We start from the raw sequence: 22797 nt of genomic DNA, 5'->3' as shown, positions 1-22797 counted from the left end.
ACACGAGAAAAAATATTAAGCTGAAATTATTGAAGTCTTTTATAGAATTCAAAACTGTACTTTAACAAAAGCAAGTTTAACAAAATCAGTACGAGTCGACTTTGTAGATTTGACAATACTGCTTTTAGTGTAGTCAAGCTATTTTTGTTAATTTTACAAGGACCTATAACAGATCCTACAAAAGTCTACCGTGCTTAAATCTACTTAGAAAACTTCTGCAAGGTCTATACCAGTACCTAAGGTACATACTTAAATCCTTTTGCTACATAATGTATGTGGGTCTTTATCCTATTGTCTGTCTACTTCATAGACTCTGCTAAGAACGTCCAAAATGCCAGAATGGAAGGTAGGAACAGACAGTTCGGATTCGAATTGCTGGCAGTCGCACGCGACTCGCCCAAGCTCATCGACACGTGTTTGCCGCTCGCAAGTGACCTAGCAACCAACGATAAACTGTTATTTCGTCGACAATTATTCAGTAACTGCGCACGGAAAGCATGAGTCACATAATATCGGTTTCCGCGCTCTCTAATTGCCCGATAACCGCGACGCGAGTTCGTTGCTTCGTTTTTCATGAAAACTTCGTCTGTCGCCCCCAGCCTCCCCCGTTGGATATTAATTCCTGGATTAATAAACTTTTAATTGACACGGCGGCCCTGGCGAAATGCAATGTTCATTGTAAATTGAATTCTGGGAGGAGTAGTTCGGCACGCTTGAATTAATGGAAGAGAACACGTGACAGTTTTCGTGATTAGTTTTCAGACCTAAAATAAAATAATTGTTGAAATGAAGGGGTTTATTGAATTTAGTTTTTAACGCATATTGTACATGGTGACTGTGTTCCACAACACATACAGACTTTGCAAAATGTCCCTAAACAAATTTTTTTTTCTCAAACCTTTGAACAGCTGGAACGGAATCACTCGCATAGTTACTAATTTCTTTAGTTATAAGGAAATCATAGGTACACTGTATAAACATACTAACACATTAATACCGACTAAAGTTTTACAAAAGGTGGATTTCTCATTTCCCATTACAAATTGTGTTATTAAATTTTGAAACACATCGTATCGCCACGAGAAAAGTGTCACAAATAAGAACTGTCCAATGCTTATTGTTTGCGTGGAATACTTTTTAATACATCGATTCATTATCATTTTGGATTTTAACACGTTTCACGCGACCTATTTCAATCGAAATAGGACACTTTGGATTAACAGCTCGGATTTTGCTGAAATATGTTGAAAACTTTAGCGATACTTAACACTTTCACTGCAGAACATTTCGGGCAAGAACTTTAATTGCAGCTGGATAGCTATCGCTATAAGCACGTAATTTTATGTATCCAGTGCACACATTATAACAACGTAATATATAATGTCACAACATTCTAACTACAGCTGCAACTACACCATTGTACGTACAACACGGATTTATTTACAGTATATACGAGTATGGTTATAACAGGTACGTTTCCGTTTATAGAGTCTGTCGGCAAGTGACCGACAGTTTTGATCGATCCCCTTTTGTTACCTTTCTTTGTGAGCACCAGTATGCCATGGGAATATACCTTGAGCTTGTAGCAATATCGTTTGGTGTACACCCACCTCAAACGAATCTGGCCGCATCGAAACTCTTTATGTCTCTCTAACCCAGAAACCATTGAATGAGAGAGAGAGAGAGACCAGAATCATTTCAGTTGACCATATTTCTGGGTTCTAGGCTTTAGATTTTAGAGCTTACAATTATATAAACGTACATAAAGAAACCTATAAGAGTTTTCAAGCTGTAAGCACTAAAGAGCATTAGAAAGTAACTGCTACTATACTATTTAATAATATCGGAGCATGCGTGATCACGGAACCTTAAAGTGAATTTTTCCCTGTTCTTGCTCACAAAACGACCTTGAGCAGACACAACCCTTGAACTGTAGTATTACAGTCTTTGGAAAGATTTAGATAAGGAATGACGAACTAACGGCTCTCAAAGTTCCCCTACTTTCTGTACTGTTCAAGCGTACAGATAGAGATGCAGTGCTGGACAGCTTGAAAGGGGACATATAGGCAGGAGGAGAATTTCATTGTGTCCGCTTTCGCTATTGGTCTCCAGGAAATGACATTGCACGATGAAGGAAGCAAATAGACACACGAGAGAGCGAGCGAAACAAAATAACTGGGGCTAACTTAAATGAGAAAAACGGCTGACAGTGGCTACCGGTTAGCTGATAGAGGGGATTCAGTGACTCGCGGCGAAGTTCATCGTTCTTGATTTAAATTATAGTAAGTGAAACAGTAAGCAGCTATCTTAACTTTTTAGGTACTACGCTCTATAGTGCTGCAATTTTCTTGGAAATGAAGTAGTATTTATAATGATCTCCTGCTGAATAGCATTTTTGGTGGAAAAGTAACTAAAACTTATTTAACTGCTATCCTATACTCGGGCTGGGTCTCGTTGAGGTGAATTGTATGTAGTCCATCCCATTTAAATTCAGCCTAGAGCAAAATTTTTTACAGCCAGGTGGTCAAATGAAGTTTCCCGGACCCAACTCAATTCCTTTGGCGGATGAGGGCTAATTCGTCCTCGTTTGGATGCTTAGTGGTGGTAACTACTTGAGAATGGATAGTCTGCTTGGTAGAGAATATACAGGGTGTCCCAAACAAAGTGTGGGAGCTGTTAAGAGAGGATTCCTGGGGTGATTCTAAACTACCTTTTCCTTTGCAAAAATGTCCTCTGGAGCTTTGTTAACGAGTTATTAACAAAAAACATCGACCAATCAGAGAGCGCAGATAGTAAGCGCTTGACCGATCAGTGACGGTGCGTACCACCTAATTTGAGACACCTTTTGTAATATTTCTCAAGAAATGTTCTTTTTCAAAATGAAAAAAACATTTGAAAAAACATTACGTTTTCGAGAAGTATCAGTTTTCGACTTATCTCTGTATCTTCTTCTATCAAAGTAAATTATTGCAGTACTTATTCCGTTAGCAATTTATAAAAAGGTATATTCATATCTGTAGATTCTGAAACTGTGATAATCGAAGCACGTATTAACGAACGCCTGTATTCGAAAGATCCTTTCAATTGTTAGCTCTTTAGATTCAATGTATGCGAAGCTATGCCAGTATGCTGTGATTTGCTAGAAGACATTATTCTTACGTCGATTACATCCAAGAGGCAAGTGTATTTGTAGCTGCATTTCGGATTTCTTGCGCGCGACGCGTTGCATAATCAAAATTACCTTAACCTTGTGCGGTGCATCAATCTTGGCTACTTCTTAGAATGCGAACCGCGCTTCTTCCTTCTGAGAAAACATGAAAAGTGACGTAATAAATAGAAGAATGAACACGTCATTAAAAACTATAATTACATCGTAACATTAATTGTTATCGTTTTAATCTCTTCATTTTCTGATTATTTCGATTTATATTCTTTAATCGGTTTGCTGTTGTGATAATGGAGGCTAAAAATACGCATAATACTGTTATCTAATTGTAAAATAAGTTTAATCACTTCCTGTAAATGTGTAAACCTTTTGAAAGTGTAACTTTCGAATTAATTAAAATTTTGTAATGCGAGAGAGCACGAATAAACTGGTTTAAGTAGACGAATATGACTTCCACAGAAAGGCAAAGGAACATTACAGCGTTTTTAAAAAATAACAAACGAAGTGACTAAATTTATTCGCAAAATGAAGTAACATGAACTTTTCCACCATTAGGAGTTTTCACAACCCCGTAGCCAAATACATATTTGAAAACAAACGAAAAAGAAGAAAGTTTTATTGTTTCTTAAGACCATTAAATAAAGGATGTCCGTTCTTTTTTAAAATATTGAGAGAAGCAACTACAAAATTATTGATTCTTCAATCATTTTTAACTCGACTTCCATCAATTTTGAAGAAAAATTGCAACAGACAAAAATTCGGAAATGTTTATTTTTTATCTCTTTATAAAGGTGTTGAAATTTTTCTACAATTTTTTGTCAAATCATTGAGAATTTTTTAATTTTTTATGTGCAATAATCTTCGTACATTACTAAAATTTCAACAAAATCTGCTAAAAAATTTCTACCTGCTTCTTGATCTACTAACACTTTATTCGTAACTAACATAAGTTGATTTATGCTTTTGGCGCCATTTTCTTTTCTTTTTGCCATAAATACGTTGCCCATACAGATCGAATAACTGTAGTAATAAGCAATGAACATGAAGCACATACATTTTCTTTGTTCTTCCTGTTGTAAATTTAGAAGCATTGTACAATGTTTTATCGATAACACTTTCTAACTTTCAGGAAAAGTGATTCTAAGCCAGGATCCATAGTAGGTACTAAGGTGAACATGAACAAAAGCTCCATATAGAAATGTTCTCCAAGACGTTCACATAGGTATGACCAAGGGTGGGAACGAATGCCAATGACCTTGAATATCATTACGAGGTTATCCTACGATTAGACTGTCAAGACTAAAATTAAAGTAGAACTCAAGTAACCACCCTACATTAATAATTCCTCCATCTAATTTAAATAACACTCAAAATGCTTCAAATTCTGTTGTCTTTGATATTATTTTCACTGGTAAATCTCGCAAATTACTCAATAAATTTCATTTCTCGCGTCTGCAATCTTGCACATCTAGTCGCTAGTATGACAGTCGTTTATGAACGTTCAATTGAATGAAGAGGCAACAACGAGTGTGTGTGAAAGTGACTCGGACTCGGTAGATTGCAAAAAGAAGTATATCTCGGTGTCGAGACACCACTTTGATGATTTGATTTTGTTATGACCGGAGGGTACAGTAGCTACAACGCTAAAGGATTGGAGTTTTTAAAGAATTCGTTAGTAGCTGCGTGTATTGACGTTTGGGTAACAGTGGGAACTACACAAAATTGGAAACGTGCATACACTAATCCTTGACTAACGCTGCTGGGACTAAAGGTGATGGGACTTCGTGAACGCAATATTTAGTATCTAAACAAGTAATACCTAGAGCCAGTATGATTGTTACTTTGGGTCTGATAATTTATTATGGAACTCGGTACTCTTTGAGTGGCTAGAGTGTGCCTTACTCTGGAGTCTTATTCTACTGAAGGTTGGTATTATTTAACTGTGACAGTGTAAGAGAAGTTTATACAAAACAACTATTTTAACAAAATGAAGACATTAGAATACTTAACTTAGGCTATTACAAGTGTTACATGTGATTTGTTGTGAGATTTTAAGATCCGTTTCTGTCTTTGAATATCCTCTAAGAATTTTTCTCGATTTTGACGTAATGGGATACATACGTGGCAGCTATGAAGTTTATAACATTTTACGTAACAGTCAACATGTACTGTCCGGTTTCAGAAAATGTAAGATGGACTTGTATGTACCTCGCCTTTTTCAAAACTGCTCTGTATAGAAGGCAAGCTAAAAATAACTCCAAAATAGCCTGAAGGGTTTTTTAAAACTACTATTGAATGTCCACCTTCTTGTTAATGCTCTATCAATTAGTATCTTCTTGATAAGCGTTTTGTGATAGCTTCATTCGAAACACCTTTTGTGTCACATTTCCAATTCCAAGATACAAACTTCAATAGAACCAAAATTAGTCGTCCTGTAACATCTCCATTCGAAAGGTAGTCTATACATATAGGACTTAAATCAACATTCTGAAGGGCAACGTTTTCTATTTGGCAGTTTCCATAGATCAATCTTATTCTATCAAAGCAGTCTTGTACTCTAGTTGAAAGACAATCTACATCTTGTTAGTTCAAGCAGGCTAATACTTAATTGCAGGTAAGTTTATTTATTGAATAATAACCGAAATATATTTATCTAGTATTAAAATAAGACGGGAGCATAAACGATATGATATAAAACCTACTATTCAGTGACGGCACGAGGTAGAAAGGAAACTTTTTGAATGGGATGGGGATTTTTAGTAATCATGGGTTGGTAGAGCAATCCCTACCTCATTCGAGAAGTTCCCTTTCTACGTCGTAGCGTCACCAGACAACAGGTTTCGTACCATCCCTACTAACGATGAACTCTATGCGGGAAGAAGCTTCTCCTAGAAAATTCTTATTCCTCATTCCACTGCAGTTGTCGCGGTTTATCCTAAACAAAAGTGTTCCACTTCAGAAGAAGAGTGATGCAAAATGTTGTGTAGGACTGTCTAAATTCCTACGATTAAAAATGTGAAATTTTATAGATTGATCATTCTGAATTGAAAATATTCAATTAGTTCATAAATTTCACTGTAAATATTTGATTAAATTCCAATTTTTATTTCGACACTCTTGCAAATTTTTATGGGAAAAAGTATTTGTTAGGTTGGAAAGTAACCCTGAGATTACTACAAAGAACAAGAATTTCTACTATACATATAACTATCCAAAAGTTTCATGTACTCATCCACGATCACCGAAACTGAGTTGCAGGACTTAGAAATGAGGCATTGAGTGCAAAAGTGGACTTAAACTATATTTGTTCTGAAATTGTGTTATAGTTCAGATCGCCTGTTTTTCTGATTTTTCCGAGTAGTAGAGTTTGTCCATTGTTGCTCTCAATATGTCAAATGAATGTATGGAGTGGAAATGAATTGAATTTCTAGAATAAATTGAATCGCAAAAGTAGGAGTCAAGTACTATTTTGTTCTACTAGTCGAATATTTTTAAAACATAAACATAAGTTCTTATTTCGCTTTTTAGGTATAAAGAAATAAAAACATAGAATCTATGTCTCCAGTGAAACAGCAATGAGAAACTGTTTCTTGATGTTCTATGTATTTTAAGAAAGTTGCTGCTTGTTGCATAATGTTTCTCTATGTTTCTGCGTGTTTCCTTTGCCAACAACGAATGTCGCTTTGAAACCGAAGCAACGCCCAAGTATTCCTCGAATTATGTTGCTTCACTGGGGACAAAATGCTTCTATAAATTGTTTATTGGGTACATTTTGGGACAAGAGACGACAAAATGTTCCTCGTTGTTGCTTTCTTAAAGACATAGCTTTGCAGATACACATCAACGTAATACATTTTATATTTGTGTTAACTACAGTAAAGGAAACATTAGAAGAAACTATAGAGTTCGTTTTCGTTATAAATAATTAACACACAGATTAACCTTTCCAAACACACAACTTTTTAAATGGTTTATCAAATATATTATTTCTAATAATCTTCTTTTTTAATCTATAATCGAATTTTCAGGTTTCTATTTTCTTTTTTCTTTTTTTTTTCAATTTTTTTCCCTAGGATGTGTTTCACGTCTGAAGAACATACTAATCATCAATTATGTCCCGTAATTAAAAAATAATGTTACATTTATATCAAACTATACTACGTCAAACACTGTACTGTACCAATCATTAATTTCCCATTAATCCCAAATGAAAAACAAGCACCAGTTTGCGATTTTGTCAAACTGCGTCACCGATTGGTCTGAATACTAAACATGACTGTCTAGACGGTTAAATTCGTACTTTGAGGGACATTTATGAGCGAACAGTGTTTTTTCGCGTGATTAACGAACTGTGTTAACGAGCAGCCTTCGAGTATAATGTACTCTACTGCTGTGAAGTGAACCTAGGGTAACCAACCAACCTTTGTCTGGAGAGAGTGCATCCTATCTACATATATCTTGGTCGTAAACGATACACGCCAGTTTTTGTACTTGCGCTGCGATAGCGAACAACGATATATGCATATTAATTCTTTTCTGACAAAGATTGTACGTGGATTTTAGTAGAAAAATTTTACAATCTAATTAAATTTCATAATTAATTAAATTTCAAGAAAACATTAAATCGACGCATGAGAATCGAATTGATCTTTCTTATCATTAATTAAGGCACTTCATTGTTGGTTATTGAATGTTTGTCGAATTCTTTCGATAAATATGAACGTTTATTGAAAATGAAATATACTCTATTTCAGAAAATATTTCAGGCACAATGGCGTGATTATAATTTGCAACGAAAAGTTTGTTTTAATTGTTCGTGGAACTGAAAATAATGTATGTTAATACTCGTGATATCGTTCAGTGAGTGTACTCAAAGCTTCAAAATCTACAGAGAAGATATGAACCGAAATATGATACATTGTAAATGTTGACATTAAAATGACTGTAAAAACATTTTTATTAGGGATTCAGATATTTATTTAAAAATTATATGAAAAATATCATTATTTGTTGTTAATAACGGATTGTACACGGTTTATGATTTGCAAAATATGGGAAATTGAAATTTTTTCATAATAATTGCTAGAACGATATAAAAATTAATATTCTTTATCATAATGTACTAGATATACTTGCAAAAAATTAAAACCTCTCACAGTGTATCTTGTACTAATTTTTAAATTAATGTTTACTAAAAATGGATTCTTAAACTATTTGAAAGATTGAATTTGAATATTTTTAAGCAATTAATTCTTGACCATTAGATTTTGAACTGATTTTGGAAGTTAATTAAAATTGAAATTAGAGCAAACTGAACTAGCAATCTGGATTTTATAATTTAATACATTTCTCTAGTTTTAATAATACGAATACTATGAAGTAGAATTTTACAATTATTAAAATCTTTATATACGCCACACGCAACTCTTAACTTCTCTGAACGAAGGTCACTCAAAGTTCCCCAAATTATGAAATTATGAAATATACAGTTACTGCCCTCAATAAATTAAACCCAAGTAGAAATTCACCATTAGATTTTAGCTTCTAAACTGATCACAATATCAGCTGTGTAAAAAATTTGTTCCAAAGTTAACAATACATACATAAAAAGTACAAGGTGAGACATGCAACGTGACGACTTAAAATAACTCGAAATGTTTATTCTTCGAAAAAATGTTTCGAACAAAAATTGTGTAGTTTCGCAGGGGGCATTCAGTAGTATAATGGATTTTATGTTATTTTGCCTTTCTATCGAGGTATCGAGGTAAAGAGTGTTCTACAAATCATTTTTATTTGTATTATTTTTATACTATGCCACTATGCCGTGTATACCTCTGTATAAATTCTATTATATTGTTATCTCTTACTAGTCCAGTTTCCTCAAACCGATAATCCAGAAAGTGGTTTATCGAAATAGACTTACCTCTACTAGTTCAAATAATCGACCTTTTACTATTGTTTAGAGCTCTGGAAAATGGTCCCTGGAACCAATCAGATTCGTATTATTTCCAGGGACCATCTCTTGAGCTACGAAGAGTATACATATGTATAGGTATGATATTATTTCTTAATTCTGACCATGATTTCTGCAAGGTAAACTCCTCATCATAACGCTTAGGCTTAGGTATTAGGTACTGAATACATTACTTTGTTTTTCACTACTATCTTATAAGTAAGAAGTATTATTTTTACAATTCCAATGCATACCATTGATCAATTATTGGTATTTATACCGATTAAGACCATCAAAGTAATTATTGAATTACAGTCAGAGTTGCTACAGGGAAGGACGATGCAACGAATGAATGCCATACCAAACAGTTTTAATTGCTGAAATTATGATACTACTATAAACGAATGTGCAGGAATAAATGCGGGAGAACATAATCGGTCGCTTTAAAGATTCTTCAGCTCCCGTTTTGTTACCATAATAATGACTCAGCTGGTGATATGAATTTGTTAGTAGTAATTGCGAATAGCAGTGTTATTAAAGCATCAAAATATAATACAAGCAGAAGGTCCCTTTAGATATGAGTCACTACTACAATTTTTTGTCTCGTATTGAAACCAAACCAGGGAAATAAAGGCGATAATGGGCGAAGTTATTACAGGGGCTGATTTGATTTTATAATAATTGTTATTCCATTGTCTTTTAAGTTTTAGTGTATATAAAAATAAAGATTCTAGAAGTGTGTTAGTACAATTTTCTTATTACAAAACGTTATGTAGTTAATTCCTGAAAATTCTAGAAAATTCTTTCAGACATACAAACACACGCATACTTCTTTTATCGTAGGCGAAGAGACATAAAGTAATGAAAGAAAATGTTTCCCTATTCACCTCGAAATTATGGCCAATTATCTTTCTATCCTAATGCATTTCCTGTAGTTGGTCTTTCTTCTCTGGATATCCTCCTTAATTAATTCATGAATCGATAAAAATTAATTTCTTAACATCACGAAATACGTCTGAAATCCATTGCCAAGAAACTCTGAGTAAATATAAGTGAAACTCTCCTTTCTGTTTTCTTTGCTTTATGAATCAATATCTAGAACCGATGTTTCCTCCTTCTTTTGCCAGACAGCAGAAGAGTTGTTGTTTGTACCAACTCTTCAAAGTCTGAATTGTCCTCTTCTAAACTCAGTCAGATCCAACAGAGCTAACACACGTTCTCTACGCCACGTCTTCTCAAATAGAGTAGATGAATTGAGGTACCAACATTTTTATACACACGGAATAATCTAATATATATCACAGCCTCGCTTCGACAGATACTGCACAAATAGCATGTCACAACATAAGATAGCATAACATAGCATAGCACAGCTCAGCGTAGAAGCTTTATTCTCTTTTGATAACGTTTGTCAAATTAATTACATACTACTTTAGTTGAGTTATCTAATTGAATTACTTATCTTTAACCATTAACTGCTCTCATGGCGTCATATTATTACATTTGTTGGTAATTTTCTTACTTACTGACAGATACCTCTTTTAAAGTCCCAGTAGTCTTCATTTAAATCGCATTGCTTTGTGTGCCACTTTGTAACTAATGTTATCAATTGTTATTCGTGAAGTGTATTGATAATAATGTTCGGGTGAATCATTCTTGTGTTTCACCAGAATAGTTAAGGTTTAAGACTCTGTCTTCATTCTTTGTAATTGTGAAAACGAAGAAAAACATATAATCACAAAATATCTCTTATGTGCATTGGCCCTAAATATGTGTACATATTCATATATTTCGATATGTGTAATGAATACAGTTCTGGAACCAATTGGGTCATCACAACTTCTGTAACTCCAACACTGCTTTCATATCCTCGCTATCTGACTTTTATATCTTCACTGTATTAATTTTAAAAACAGAATGTTTTTATGAATTGTTTTTGAAACTTTCTCAGAAGATACAGAAACAACCATCGTATTTCATAATTGTAATCATTACAAAAAGTTTCTCTAGCAAGAAAATTTCAGTTACAAATACCTACACGTTTTCCGTACTCCGATTTCAAGTGAATAACTGCATTTAAATCTCACTCCCAACAATTTCTGTTCAAATTGAACAAATGCTTATAAACACAGCAGAATTAATCTGTAGTCTTACGTTGCCGATAAACTTTCCTTCAGAGGAATATTCATGAACCCTTGATGTGGCTGGAAAGAGAAGGCTGGTTCAAATGGTTGATTTGTTACAAAGTCATGTTGAAGGAATGCTAGCAAGTCGAAATTACCCTTACTGTTGTATTTAAATGAAACTCGCCAAGGTTGTTGTCAACAAGCTCAGTCAAGCTCAATGATACTTTACTTTCCCCTTCATCGACTCGTTTCACGTTTCTCGCGTTCGAAGAAATAAATAAAACATGGATTACAAAAGGCGACATCTTCATTCAACCAAATACCATATTCGAGTTTACTACTATTCTAAGGGTATTTCGTCGATGTGTAAAGGTGTGAATTGGGATCCTTTTTTAGGATTTTATACTAATTAAATAAAGAAAAGAAGAATTTTCATTAAGAATCTCCACTAACTATACATAACTGTTGCAGAACATTTTTCCTTTCAAATGTTAGCTAATAAAACAGATATTATGCCTGCCGATTATTTTTGAATTTTCTGAGAACCTCCACGTCAATTCAGCTTCTAAATATATGAATTAATCGATTCAGTTTATTGTGAATGAGCTTTCACTGTTACATTTATGTACTGATTCATATTACAACGAATTAACCATTTACCAACTCAACTGAGGGTGCGAATATATTACTGTCACGCCACATGAAATTCATATTGTAGCAAAATCGGTCTAAAACAAGGGAAAAACCTCGGCTCACACTATGGATTTGCTGTAATACGTAATGTGAGTTCACCTGGCGTGATGATAGTATATTCACACCCTAAGGTGTTCGCAGCCTTGTCATCTTATGCAATAGTACATAGACTTTATATGTCTGTGTATATCATAAAATCACATATTCGATCACCGATTTGGAGTATGTATGCATAACGTTTTGAAGTGATTCGACAATAAAACTGAATTGGTATCTGATAGTAGGATCATTCAATGACTATTCACTTATCCTGTCTATTGAAGAGTGCGACAAATCTGTGTGAAATGGAGAAAATAAATACAGGTTCATTGATAACTGTTGGATCAAAGGCTCGTTCTGTGGGACAAAAAATTAGACACGTGTAAGGATAAAAATTTAGAAGAATCCGCATGGAGGATATATTAACATAATTGTGTGAACGCTGCCTTATTATCGATTCAGCAAAATTACCAAATCGGCGAAGAAACCGCATTGTCTGAAGTAGCTGTTTCGCTGCATTTTGTCGGTTGCTTCGATTTAAGAAGTTCCAAAGATAAAGATCTTTACACTTAGATGTTTTAAAGGTTCCGTCTTATCAGACCATCTTTGCGACCCAGATATTTCAATAGCTTCGAAAGATCTTATTTTCCTTCCAAACCAAATATTCTATTAATGTAATATCCCGAATTCTTATAGTCTAACATTCACGTAAACGAACCAGCAAAGTGGGCATGCCATTTCCGTTTCCTGATTTTTTATAATTCCCTTCTAGGGAAGAAAAATGCCTGCTAAAGTTCCTTAGGCTTTTGTGGAATTTCTTCTGAATACCATTTGGTAAAATTTGGTCAAATTTGGCTGATTTAAGGTACATTTCTGCAATTGTTCAGAAATCGCTGATTTGAAGGTCTATGGTAATAAATGGTATATAATTCGCTCACACAATGTCTTCGCAGCGCGGCATATTGATTTACCGCATCTCACGATGTACAAGGAACATATTTTTAATCAAATGTACGATTTCTATTGAGATTGTTAATTCCTCTCAGATATATTGTGCATATCTGTGGGTAATATTGAAATACAAAATATTGAAAATATTATTATATCTTACACATGCCACAGTACAGGATATCAGTAAAAATTGTTGACTACATTATGAATTTCATTTCTTTTGGCTTGTTAAACTGGCTTTTGTTCTATTCTTCTCCTATGGCGATTTCTTTGTGATTAAGGTGTTGATATGAGTTTGAAGCTAACATTTCCTTTAGTGAAAATGATGTTTATTTTAGCATTAACTTCCTCCTATTCGTTATCAATTATTCTTTGATGGGAGTAAAGCCAGATAATACTTCTATTTCTGTTATTTATAAGGTGTAGTATTTTACCGCTACCTTATTTCTTATCTTCAAAATCAAGACAATAGTAAGTGAAATTCGTCTCGTCTTGCCAGTGTAGTGCCTATTTCTGTTTATAAGCTTTTTATGTGTAATAAGCTCAATACTTACAGTGAGTGAATACTGAATTCTATTACTAAATATCCTGCAGGCCTCCTTGAGTGGTATTAACTTATTCACTACTTTAAACAGCATTAAACCGCACGTAGCATTCCACGCAAAATGGTACATATTTCAGCTATCCTATACCTGTTTTTACTTTTGTCTACTTTTTCAACCTTTTTCTGATCAATACTGTATTTCAATTTAATTCGATAAAACACTTAAAATTTTCGAAGTGTACTTTATATAGTTTCACATATACTTTTATCGTATTTTTTTCGTATATACTTTTTGTACATTTTTATATTTCTTACCTGAATATTTGTTTAATGTAATAATGAAAGGCATCTCATTCCTTTGACTGAATATTTATACTTAAGAGGTCTATGTCTTGCAACAACCTGTTAAATAGATACTAAAGTTTATTTTGTAACATAACTCTTGCGCACTGCTCAAATCAATTTACTCCAAAATTTAATTTTAATCTGGAATGATTTTTTTATAAGAATTTTATTTGCATCAAATTCGTTGACTTTTAATAAATAGTTACATTATGTGAAAATAAAGTTTACATTGCTTCGTGTGATAAGAATTTATTAGACTAAACTTGTATGTAATAATTACTTGATTGGTATCCAAAGTTTAAAGAAGATAAACCCTCTTTCATCGAATAAGCAAATTTAAGTAATTACAAGCAACACAGCTGATTGTAGTACTATTCAGCCATGCTGCACGAAAGACAACAACGCTATGAGAGTCCAATTTTGAATTGGACAGACATACAATGCTGCGTACTCTTTCTATCACGTGCAAAATTGGACTATGACAGTGTTATTGTTTTTCATTGAGCCTAGCTAGTACCAGAGTCAGCTGTGCAAGCAATTATCAAGTAACAACATATAAATAAATAATATAAATAATGAAATTTTCAATAATCGTTGAAAATATCAATTGTAAACCGAGCCAAATTTTCCCTCACTTATAATTTAATTTTAACAGAAGTTAACAAGTGGTTTCAACTATCACTTATAAACTACAATTATAACACAATTACAAAATTTTCCATTTATAAATTATCAGTACATAAGAAATAGTTCTCTCATTGACTGACAATATCACCTCACTTCCCTAAAAATCATGATTTTTTAATTACAGTTACAGCAGGTATTAATACAAATAGTAAGAAAACGTGTCATTGTCGATAAGCATTCCCATTATTTCAAGACGAAATTATTTAAATGGTTTCAACCCCAACAGAAATCATTTTCAGTCACAGTGCACGTGCGATTTCGTAGCAGTTTGCAGTGATCAGCTGACTACCGCATTACAGGTGGAGGCGGAAAGGCGCCCTGGGGACAAATAGCCGGGGAACGCTTATAGTGCAGCTATCACGCGATACAGTATCCGTGTGCATATCGTGCGATGCAATCTTATTCACTTAAATAGAATTTTCCTGAGCGGCCAGTCACGTTGCACGAGACTAATAAACAAATTCGTTCCAGCCGACACGACATCGGCGGGAACCGATGTCGCCGCTTTCTCGTGGGCTAAATTGAAATCGACCGACCTGTAGTGTTTCCATTTGCTATATACAATCAAGGACAAAAAGATAGTGTATCCCCTATCGTCGACTACGTTATAAACTCTCCACTTAGAATTACATGAAAACTTTGCTTTTTCAAGCTTTTGCTAATATATTGCAAAGTCAGGAAGAATATGAAAAAAAAAAAATAGAAATTGAAGAGAGGGAAAGATTGTGATAATAGTTGTGCAATGAATGGCAAAGTATAGTGGAGCAGGTTCAGTGTCTAAAATATGGTAGAAACTGTTTTCAAATTTCATGTTACTAAATCTAAGTTTTGTACATGTTAGTATGCACATTTTTGCGTTTGTAGGTAGACTGTCATCCAGAAATGTTTGAATATTTGATGGAACCAAACTAAAATACTCAGATCTTTATTTTAAACCTTAACAGGATTAAAATACCTACAGACATGTTAGTATATTGGCAAAATAACTTCAATTATTTTTTACTGTAAAAACATGGTATTTTTACGATACTTTCTTAAAATTATAACATAAAACGCTGATTACAATGTAAGCTTTTTATTATCTACGCATGTCTTTTATTATAAATATTGTCTTTTGAAAAAATAAAAGTAATTATAAATCTTTTTTTATTTTCTGACATTTAACGCACTTGTAGCCAGCATTTTTGTCACACTGTGTAAAAGAAAAGTCGTAACTGTTTGTTACTTCCTGTTAGATACCCATTTCCTGTTAAAGGTTAATAAAAGTTTCTCTAAATGAATTCTTATCACTGAATGTTATTGATATCTGAAAGAACTATGTATGTAGTACGTGTTGAACGTTAAAAAGATTAGAAAATGGAAGATTAAAAATTAATTAAAAATGATGCAATGCCTACCCAATTATCCAATTTTAATCCAATTAAGAAACTGAGAGGTGATATGAATCAGAAAATGTTAAAAAGGTGACGAAATTGACATTGTAGTTATTTATAAGATACATAGACGAAGATTGCAGAAAAAGCATTAAGCCTGCGAGGCTCAAAGTTGCGTAAGCGCTAAATCTCAGTTGCAATTTTTTTTAACGAATTGACATTACTGAATTCCGTTTCTGCGTGTTAGTGTGCTAAAAGGGAGTCCCAAAGATCAGTTAATTTTTCTTCTGTTACTATTTCTGTTTTTCTAGTTCCTACAATTTACACTAAATTTTTTTAAGTCATAGACTCTTCTTATGGATCTTCTTTCATTTAGTAGGCGTCTAATAATATCTATTATTATAAAGTGTTTTTTGTCTCTTTTGTTTCTTTTTTTTTTTTTTTTTTTTTTTTAATAACGTTGTGTTATTGCTTAATGACTTAAATAAAATAATAGACAGATTAACAGGGACAAACTGATCCACTGGGACATCAGGCTTTCCCTAGTGGGCTGTCGTCATTCAAGTCTCGACGAGTCGTCATTAGGTTTAAATTGAGCTTTTTATTCAGTACTTCCGAATAATTTGTACTATAACCACTCATATTTCACACACATTTACAGAATTATTCTACAAACTCGAGACAAAACCAATTGCGGCAATACAACTCAAAGGTTCTCTGTTTATTCCTTAATTCGGTCTAGTTTAAGCACATAAATTAAACACGGACTAGTTATACATAAAAAATTTACATTAAATTAAGCATGAACTACGTGATATCTCATTTTTTTCAAAAATGGACTTACACCAATTTCAAAATAAATGATCCATATGATCAATAATTATGGATGAAATGAACAAAAATAATATCTAATTTATTAAAATGTTATATTAGTGTAATGTGTTTTTGATTAATGTATTAATTTTATGTGTATACCTAATAGGTACGTATAATGTAATATAAGTACATAGAAATTTAAATATTGCAGATTTTCTTTTAATGGCTATGGATCTAATCTATATTATAGTTTTTCGCAATGTTTAATTTTCTGTCCAGTTCGAACCTAGGCGTATTATCTAGAAAAGTTAACCCCATAATCATTTGGCGTAATGGATGTACAGGTTCTACCAAGTGTCCAGATACTTACACACGTAGTGTAGATGATATTTAAGTTATTTTTGCATGTTTTCGTAATTAAGAGATTGTACCATCAAATATTTCACTGAAGAAAGATAAACTAAAGTAATTGCTGCTATTGCACCGATACTGTATGGACACACAATTACAAATATAAGTACATATGCCTACATTCATACTCATGACAAAAAAACATACGAAAAATAGCCTTAATTTTAGATTTTATTTGTTGCACTTCTGCTATAATTTTTTTATTTTGAAAGATTTTGCAACTCTCGTGCTACCGTTTCATCTTCAAACTTTTCTTCACCACCGCCTCCTATTTAAAATTTCAAATTCAGTTTTTAATATTAAAGCTGGGAATCCACTGGAAAGCTAAACTAATTGTAAACTATGCTATGCTATGCTATGCTAAGTTTAAAAATATATGCATCGATGCAGTATACGTGCATGAAACCATTTCTACCGAAAGCTATGCTAAGTTGTGCTTTAAGTATTTTTCCAGAAGCTACGTTACTAGGTCGACGTAACATAAGATTGCCTTTAGAAAGATTTTTCAGAAATAAGCAAGACATAGCGTTAACTTCTAAAAAAACAGCACACCCTAGCTTTTGATGGAAGCAATTGCGTTTGTATATTGTATTGAAGCAACTATGTTTAAAGTTAGCATAACATAGCATAGCTTATTTAAGTTTTCAGAAAGATTCGTGGTTGAATTTTATTTTACAAGATGAAACAAAATAAAGGATGCTCTGTTTGATTCACAATGTGAACACCATCTTTTTAGCATCTTTTAAATAGTTCTCGCGAACCATAGAAATCGTAAAAACTTGTTTACGTTATTATCACACTGAGAGCAATGTTGTGGCCAACAAGAATTAGTACGGGGAGTTTCTGTAACGCTGGACAGGGCCTAAAACCAGACATTACCTATATCTTTAAAACATGAGATACGACAAAGTAGCAACGTGGAAAAAGTGAGAGAGAGGAATTTCCTGTTTACTTTTGCAATTCAATCGCTTTGTTGCGTTTTATTTTTCGAAGATGTAGCCTTAACATGCTAACTGCTACTGTACATTCGCCGAAATTTCGATCAGTCATAACACCACGATGAATATTTACTATACGTTTTTGTTCTAATTGGTCACATCAGAAATTTCTATTAACTCCATTCATAATCATGTAAATGAATATTATTCAAATTTATGTAGATAATATATACTAGCAATCGCAAATGATTGATGAGGCAGCTATGGTTAAAGAGTTCACTGCATAGCAAAAATGAAATTAATGCGGTATACGTATGTACACTTGTTCTAAAGAGTATTGCATCCTCTAGAACAACTTTTGTAGTTAAATTATATTTGGTACATTAAATAACTTAGTCAATAGACACAATAGGGGTAATTAAAATAACATGTTATCTTTCATTTACATATGAATAAGTGTGAGCTTCAGTCAGTAGTCAAAAAATTATTAAATATAAATATACCTAATACCTACATACGAGTATTTTATAAATATTTCGTTATTTGCATCCAGATTAAGAAGCTTTAAAAGTTTTTATAATTACCTAATGCTCTGAACATACATGTACATATGATATATGAACAAATGGATCACATTGATTAGTTACTTTAAATCTTTAATATACAATACTGTTTTACAAGAGGTACCCGATGTTTTAGATGGTGAAATACATGTTAAAATAGAAAGATAATAAAAAATGATGAAATTACGTATTGGGCTTCGTTTCACAGGTATTAATTATTCCAAACATATCTAAAATCCGCGTGAAATGTCTGACTTAGAACATATTCTACTGCTGGTGTACATTAGTCAAGACAGAGTCAGACACAGTGTAACTAGTAGATAGAGTAAGTTCTAAGTCAAACACATCCTCACGCGTATTTCAAGCGTTTCCTCAACATTAATAACTTGAAAATAAAGTTTAAAACCCCATTTCGACATTCGTGATTTTTGTATTATTTTAGTGTGAAAAATCACTTCTTAAAATTTCTGGCACCTGCTATTGAACACCCTGTATAAATGATACATAAAATATAGTAATGTATAAAACAAAATAGCATAAATACATTATAATATGCGTTTTCTTTTTCTATATGTTGTAACGTATAAGCAACTGAATTTTTGCCCAAAAATTATATTAAAGCTTTTACTGTCAAAATGAAATTAGTGAACGGAGTTTCTCATATTTTCCGCAAAATTCGTTCTCATTCAAAACAAAGCCATTCGCTGAGAAAAAACCTTGTGCAATCGCTGGAAAACTGATTCAATAGATAAAATTCATCGTACCTCCAACCCGAAATCTATCGGAGTTGCAGACTCTAAAACTGGCTAAATGTCTCTCCGGAACTGATTCACTGACCAAAACACACCTGATCATATTTCTCTGGTAAAGAACTTGCTTTGTCGAATTACTTTGGTTTGTTTACAGTACAAAAATCCGAAACAGATGCATTGTGGCATTTGATTTGAATATTTTACATTCGTATATAGAACGTTATATTCGCCAATTTTAGTGTTTGAATAAAAAATAGGACAAGACTGGTCACTGATCAAATCTGTAACCTACTTATCTAGGATCTATTTAACACTTTACAATTTAATGAATTAACAAATACATAAGAAATTAGCAGTAAAAAATAAACTGTATAAAATATGTCACAATCAATGACTTTATTGTTTCATTAATTCTTTTATTTCTATTTCTCACGATACATAGCAACCAACATAACTATAGTCAGTCACAATAACCCTAACTCATTCATTTGGATATACGAACAAACAAAATAACACATACAATGAATCTTTACAATACATCTTTTTCATATCTGTATAATTACTAAGCAGATTTCATATTCTATAGACTAATGCGATGGTGTAGGATTTAATTGTATCTTTTATGTGGCACGAGGGGAACTTTCCCTCTGTTTAGCTTCACCTAATTGTAAGTTTGATTGATCAGTCTTTTTAGTCTTCAAATAATGAAATTAATTATAATTATTCTACGTACAGTAACTCCCAATTTGTTCTTGAGAGATTATTAAATGCACATGTTCAAATCCTGGAGATATTCTAAATGTTGTATTAAAAGTAGGAAATTGAAGAGGAGAGGCAAACGTCAAAACTGAAAATACATTATAATGTGTTAACACAATTTTTGGCGTTTACTAATACTTTGAATACACGTGAAGAATTTTATCTATAAATCACTGTACATTTACGATTTTACGTTCTTCTTGGAACATTCGTGTAGCTTAGACTAATAGTATGTACAAAACAGAGACAAACTACACTTTGTGACATAGAGTATTTAGTATTTCATTTGAGCTCTCCCAGCGTTTCTAAAAATATTTCTAGGCACATACTTCAGATGTTATCGGATTATAAACTATCTCTAATTCTTATTTGTTGTTTGTCAATCTAGATCGTTTCTCTGTCATTACGCGCTTGCAGGTCTTCACGTTATGTTATGCGTATCTATTAAATGGGTATAAGCGTTCTGTAAAGTTCATTAATATGAAATTTCTAAATTATTAAGGAGAGAATTATGTCATACAGATACACGTTGATTGAAAAGAAAGTAATAAATGACCTTATTTTTAATTTTTATTTTATGTATTATTTAATTCATTTGTATTCCTTATTTCTAATAATTCTATTTTTATTACTATTCTCAACCCAGTAATCAATTGCCCTAATTTGGTTACTTCATTTATGTGTTGTCAAAGGCAAGAATGATCAAGGACATGAAAAGATAACTCCAAAGAATAAAGAGAATAGTAACAAGATTATAACGAGAGGATACTTACATGTTTCAGAATTTTAAGCATATGGTAAATGATAGTAAACAAGCCTAGAAGTTCTTACTCTAAAGGAGTAATTAATCATCAGAATTGCAAACTGGCTACATTATAAGAAATCGAATAAATATTCATGGTAAGCACTGTAACTGCCTGAAATATTGTATTAACTGTTTCATAATCGTCAACTTGCACTTTGTAATGTCTAAACATGGTAGTTACGTGGCAGGTACATGTAGATGCCCTAACTTCGCACCACATGATTTTTCAATTCTTTTGTTGTACAACCATTGCATTAAAGAAAATGAAGAGTACTGAATACAGATTTGTACACAGCTAAATTAATTCAAAGAAATCAAAAATATGTTCTGACAACTTGAAAACAGTAATGTAGTAATTAGATTAAAAGGAACTAGTTTAAATTATGTGATTGTTGGTACATATGTGACCATAAGGCGAAGCAACATACGTCACATGTTTTCATTATCGACTTGAACATGAATTCTGTAAAATTATGAATTTGTGTCTTACGATGCTCCAGTTTAAAAAAAAACTTCCTTTCATTTATTATAATTTCATCAGAAATAGAAACTCTGTCCTCTATCTGACAATTGAGTACCCTAACCATGCAAATCCCTTCAACTTAAACTTCCAGAACATGGCTTAGAATTTCGATCTTAAATATCACAACCATGCAAACCCTTTTAAAATTTTAAATATAACAACCAAATTATAGAGATTCATCTTCACTATCATTAACGCTATCAAATTCCCGCTGCAATATTTACGTCAAAGACTCCAATTCAGTTTCCATAAAAAGGGTAGCACTTCGACAACAAAAACAAACTCTTGGTTACATCCGTATCATTCAATTCAATCAGATACCACGTTCTACAAATTAAAAGCGTGGCAGTTAAATCATAAGAACCCCCTGTATTCAAACAAACACTCCTGACAATAGGTAAACACAAACCCCAAGTGTCCTCGCAATAGTCCCCAACTGAAGACGTCACGACGCGGCAACAAAACAAACGATCACTTCGCCATACAAAGCTACTTACTCGAATATTTCTCGTTGAATCCCAGCTGGAACAGAAGGTATCACACATTTAACTCACTTTTCACCAACACTGGCGGTTCCTCCACAGCCACTGGTTCTCTGCCTCAGAACACAATCACCATTCACGATCCTCGAGTCAGCGCGCCGCGACACGTCGCGAATCCCGTATTGACAGCCACCACTGGGGAAACTGGACGCCTCATTCCACCGCACTATACGCGTCAAACACTTGGTAGACCAACTGCTGTCGTTATTCCTGGACCATGGTTGACTGCCTTCCCTCTATCCAGCCACCTGTTTCTTCGTGGCTGGGTCACTGTGATCCACGCGTGATCGACAACGTGGACAGGGTGTCCCTAGCGTTTCGGAGTCGTCTCGAAGACGTCTGGAGGGTGGCAAGTGAGGAAACTCGCGGGCACGTGGAGATCTGTCGGACTGTCTCGACGAATTCTTGGTTCCAGGTCGCTGGAAGGGGGTGGTTTTCGCGACACGTCGGAAGGGGAATGTTGACTGATTAACGGAACGTGTCGAACGGACGCACGGGCAGTCGACTTGCCTGCAAAGCTCACAGCGTGGCGGGTCGGCCGCGACTGAATCAAGCCAAGTCGACTCGGGCCGCGTCGGGTTTGAATGAGTGTGGCTGCGCGACGAAGAGAAACGAGTGGGGATGAGGGAGACGGAATCTCTTTGCTGTAGGGTCGCGGAGTGGTTGGAGGGGAGCAGGCGGGAAGGGGAGAAATGATGATGACAATGAAGAGAGGAGGAGAAAGAGGAGTCGAACAGGGAGACAGGAGAGAGGCTTAAAAGTATAGAGAAAGGATGTTGGAGTTGTAATGCGGTGAGAGAGAAGTGCTGAC

The 22797-nt window shown here is 33.7% G+C and overlaps 1 protein-coding gene across 3 annotated transcripts in view; it reads right to left on the bottom strand.

Moving 5' to 3' along the window:
* The window catches only part of LOC143188772 (octopamine receptor beta-2R), a 122588-nt gene extending 100083 nt beyond the window's left edge, over positions 1–22505 (bottom strand). For all 3 annotated transcript variants that reach the window (XM_076393211.1, XM_076393209.1, XM_076393210.1), the window contains exon 1: positions 21942–22505. The gene's annotated coding sequence lies outside the window, so the exon portion shown is untranslated. The remainder of the gene's footprint in view (positions 1–21941) is intronic.
* Between the last annotated feature and the right edge of the window lie 292 nt (positions 22506–22797).

The sequence above is a fragment of the Calliopsis andreniformis genome, chromosome 3 (assembly GCF_051401765.1).
Source record: "Calliopsis andreniformis isolate RMS-2024a chromosome 3, iyCalAndr_principal, whole genome shotgun sequence".
Classification (NCBI taxonomy): domain Eukaryota; kingdom Metazoa; phylum Arthropoda; class Insecta; order Hymenoptera; family Andrenidae; genus Calliopsis; species Calliopsis andreniformis.
This window is presented reverse-complemented; position numbering and strand designations above follow the sequence as displayed.